Here is a 5,242-nt window from a genome sequence, read left to right as displayed (position 1 = left end):
TTAACAACACTCAAACAAATATAAAAAATATTTGATTTTCTGTCTACTTTCAGCTAATTTTGTCGTTCACTGAAAAGAGAAAATTGTGTTTGATTAATGTTTCTGTTGGGTGACAAAAAACATTAATGGCCTAATTGAATTGATTATTAAGAATAAAGAAAAGATTAAGAGTTGATTAGAAATAGTTGATGGCGGCTGTGATGTATAATAATAAGGTGGTGGTGGGTCGTCACATTTTTGAGCTCTTTCTAAGCTTCATATCTGTTTGGTTACCCACCTTTGGATACATCCAATGTCCTTTCAACATCTTTATTTTAACCCCAATAATTTCGGGGATTCTTCAATTCTTCTTTCTTTTTCTTTTTAGTTTTTACCTTGATTGATTCAAAAGACTCTTCCTCATAACCACAATTTACATGCTTTTCTTTTGATTTTTTATATAGGCTAGGCAAATTATATATAAGCCTCCAAAGCCTCAAATAGTGATATTTTGTATAAGATATTTTTTGTTTGCTTTTTACTGTATTTTTAAATTTGATAAGTTAATGATTAATTTATCACATATCTGAATTTTATTTAAAAATTTATTATTAATCAATAAATTTATGCATATATAAAACGAGATTTAAAATTTCAATATTTACTTAAACGAACAAATAAAGTGACACTTATAATTATAAATTCGGACTAGACCAGCTAATTCGATCGAAAAACTGATGAACCGAATTTTAAACCGATCTAAATTAACCATACAAGTAAACGAATCAGTTAAACTCAAAAAATTTGATCAGACTCAGCCTAAACCGAGGATCGAATCGGACCGGTTACCCGCTGACCTCAACATGCGCATCACTCAAATTTCAAAAAATTCAAGAATATTCTAGGCGCTGGTTCGAACTTGAGACCTTCAACATCTTTGTAATATATAGTGCCTTTTTATAAATATATTACAAATTATTAGACATGTCCTAATTAATTTTATTATTAACTCTTTTAGTCATGCAAATTTAAGATATTTTTTATTTTTTTATTCTAATGAATAGTGTTCATATTAATATAATTTATTTTTTATTTTATATTTACTCTATTTTTAAATTAATTATTTTTTAATTATATATAATTATTAAAATAAAAATTAAACTTTGATAAATATCTATAAATTAAAAAAGATAAACAAAAATTTTTTATTAATCATAACATATTTTTGTTATTGATAATTATATGACATTTATTAATATTAATATTTTTTAACATATATTTAAATAATGTAATAAATACTAATTAATTAATAAATTAAAAAATAAATTAATTTAATATAAAATTAAATTTTATATAATTATTTAATTATGACCGAATCAACCGATTTAATTTATAATCTACCAGTTAAACTAATAATTTAATGACCTAATAATATGACCGAATCGATTTTCGATTCAATTCTTATAACTATAGTGACACCTATCAACTTAAGATTTGAAGCCACCAACTCAGCAAATAAAATAGGCCTATAGTTGAACATATTTCTATGAAGTTAACTCCCATTTAATTCCATTAGCTAATTCGGCAGTAATTTAATATTGCTGAGGGATTTAAGTAGAAAACATGCATTATGATTTTGCCATTTAAAAGTTCAATAGTCTACCTAACTCATAATACAATAGACTTCATTATAGTAGCTTAGTTATTAGTATGAGCGTTAATAATTGTAAAATTCATGAAAGTAAACTGTGAAAAATACTCTTGAATTTCCTGTTTTTGAGATATATATTCCCCTTCTAATTATTGATTTTGAATTTCATTTTTGATAGAAATTACATTCTATATTATTGATATGGTTTATGCAAACCTACAAGTATGGGAATTTATTGGGAAATTTTTTTATATACTTATTTTTGCTCAATTTGAATTCTAAAAAATACATATAACACAACTATTCATAAAAAGTTTACTTTTATTCTTCTGTTTTTATCTGAGCAATTTCACTCATAAAAAATTTATATAGAAAATTGATAATTAACTCATTATTAGATAGATGATGATTACATTATAGGATCTGATAGTGACAGGGTGCGATGTTGTAAGGACGGGGTCGGAGGAAAATCCACAAAGTGAGATATTTTTATTTATATATGTTATAAATAAAAATTATTGATAACAATTTTTGTGAAGAATTTCTTCAATTAAGTAACACTATGCATCATGATCAAGTTTAAAATGTAAAAGATATGGAAGCAAAGAATAATTTTTACATTGAACCATTTAAAAAAAAAAGTAATCATTAAATTAGAAGTTCATATGTTTGTCTTTAAAAAATTTTACATTGAACCATTTTAAATTAAAACCTTGGCATACTTTTTTAAAAGACAAGCATATAAAATTGCGGTAGTTTTAAATCACTGCAAATTTTTTAAAATCCTATTAAACAAAATAGAGATAATTTTAAACCATCTCAAATTAATTCACCCGTCTAGTTACAGTTATACGAGCAGTTGTTTGAAATTTTAGGGATGAGCACGGGTCGATTTGGTTTGTATTTGTATTTTTTTGTACATGTATCCGAACCAAACCAAACCGACTAAGAACGGATTGGTTCGGTTCAAATAATTGGGTACCCGATAACTTTGAAATTTATAAAAAAACCAAATTTTTATCTTAAAAATTCAACAAGTATAATAAACATGTAATATCAATAAAAATAATCCAAACATGTTAAACACCAAATACATTAAAAACTAAATTTATTAAAATCCAAACATATTAATAGTGAATAATCTTTGTCTAATGAAAAAGTCATATATATTTTTTATTTTTTTATTTAATTAATATATGATCGGGTTCGCGGGTTGGTTCGGATTCCACACTCCCAAAACCGATATCCGAACCAATCACTAACAAAGACTATCGGTTTGGTTCAGGTTGAACCCGATTACTCGTTGGTTCTAGAACCAATTTAATTGGTTTGGTTCAGATTCAGATGGGTAATCGAGTTCCCACTACCCGTGCTCATCCCTAAAAAATTGCGAAAATTCATTTTTCTATACCTTAAAGGACGACGATTTATAAGGAGCCACTAATAATACTTTACGCGATTTGAAACCACCACAAAATTCATAAAAGAATTTCAATTTTAATTTGATATAAATGATTTTCGACACTGATATTATTTGTTCCTAACTCATACATGCGTTGTGACTTGTGACACCCAAGAAAGCATGGTTCATACATATCTAAATTTGTGTTGTGAGCCGCCGGCAGCTACTTTATATGGTTGGGGGAGGGTCATAGGCCATTTGAAATGCCATTATGAAGGAGCATGAATTAGTATTATGGACCCACCATTATTATTCTTAACTTGTTATCAACCACTAGCATCCATCTCTTTGTGCTTTCATAGGGTCCCACTTCCTTGTTTTGTTGCATATATGTACTACTATTACGTTCAATTGTACCACATTTGATTATTATAGTAAAAAAATCAATGTAAAATTTAACTCAAATTAATTAAATTTTTATTCAAAAAAAATATTTGTGTAAAAATCATACCCCAAATTAAAAGTCTAAAATAAGATTCGAAATTAAAAATAACAAAAAAATTATTCATCTATACATATTTAATTATTTATTTTTTATTTTTACTAGTACCTGATTTTAGTATCAATTTAATAAAGTCATTATTGTCTAGAGTTTGTGATTATATAAAAAGTATATTAACATTTCTTATTGTTAAACAGATAGCATTTTGCAGTGGTTAATAACCGCTGTCATTTTTCCAAGCAGTCCTAATTACGATTTCGTAGCGGATAGAACCGCCGTAAAACTATGCCGCTGCAAAGTACCATTTAGCAGCGGTTACTATTAACCGCTACTAAAAGTTTAGCCGCACGCTATCTTTCAGCGAATTATCAACCGCTGCTAATCGACTGTATAACCGCTGCTATTTGTTAGATGTGGTGTAGTGATCTAAGGAGTATGCTAACATATCATTTTATTGACACAAGGAAACTCCGATTTTTTTAACCATGATATATAATTGATATAGTTGTCTTTTATAGTGTCAAATTTTCAACAAAAAATATTATACATACACAAAATATCAGTCGCTAATTTAATTATCACATATTTATGTATGTATAAATAGATGTATTATTTCATATATTTTTAATATATATTTTAGAATTAACATATATTTACGCAAATAACTAATTTAATACTAATTTTTAGTATACATTATTATACACCAAAAATAGTTAAATATATTTTAATTATTGTTAAGGTTGTAACTCACAATCATTCCTTCTCTCATAACCATCATCTATCTATGTTTTTAAATAAATGATAAACATAGTTTAGTTAATTTTGATCCATCACCATATCGTTTTAATCATATTGATTATCGTCACTATCAATTCCTCAATAATTATCAATTTTGCTAGTTAATATTCGTTAAAATTTTTATCTATTGGAATATTAATATATGTTAAAGGATATTTGAGGAAAAAGAAAAGTCCATCCTCATAGTCATACAAAGTTGCAGGGTGATTTTCTTAGTAATTAATTGGTGTTGCATCATAAATCATAAGACTCAGACACCAGTTAATTGTGTTACATACATTGAATGCTTAACGTGTAGGTAGCAAACGAACAAAACGTGACATAATAAATGATCAAAATCTACATAGTCATGTTTTCTAACAAACAAAAATCCTATCTATGTATTACTGTTTTTCACATTTTTATATAAAAAAGGAGTTTACAAGAATAATTATTATGTTAACAAAATCCTACCTGTTTTGGAAGTCAACATTACTATTTCTAAATTAATAATATCACTTATAAATTATCACACTTATTAAATTAGGAGTAATAATCTCACTATAGAAACTAGTGCATTGTTGGACTGTCAAACCATATTTTATGTTATAAAAATACAAATTCATGAATAAATAAAATTAGTTTTACGGTAGGTCATTTATGATCAAACTAATTTTTCATGTACTAATTTGTATTTTAAGAAAAATCAAAAGTCTATGTCACTCACAAAAATAACTTCAACAAATAAATAGATACCACAAATAATCACTCAAAAGACTTAAACAAAACAACAATAATAATAAAAAGTTATATTCTTTGTAAATGACACTTTTGCATTTTGCAAACAACTTATCATTTAATTTGAATTTTTGAAAAAAAATAGATAATTATTTTAAAATTTTATTTAAATAATTCTCTAAACCTTTTTTTC

The sequence above is a fragment of the Arachis ipaensis genome, chromosome B01 (assembly GCF_000816755.2).
Source record: "Arachis ipaensis cultivar K30076 chromosome B01, Araip1.1, whole genome shotgun sequence".
Classification (NCBI taxonomy): domain Eukaryota; kingdom Viridiplantae; phylum Streptophyta; class Magnoliopsida; order Fabales; family Fabaceae; genus Arachis; species Arachis ipaensis.
Note: the sequence above shows the minus strand (reverse complement) of the source record.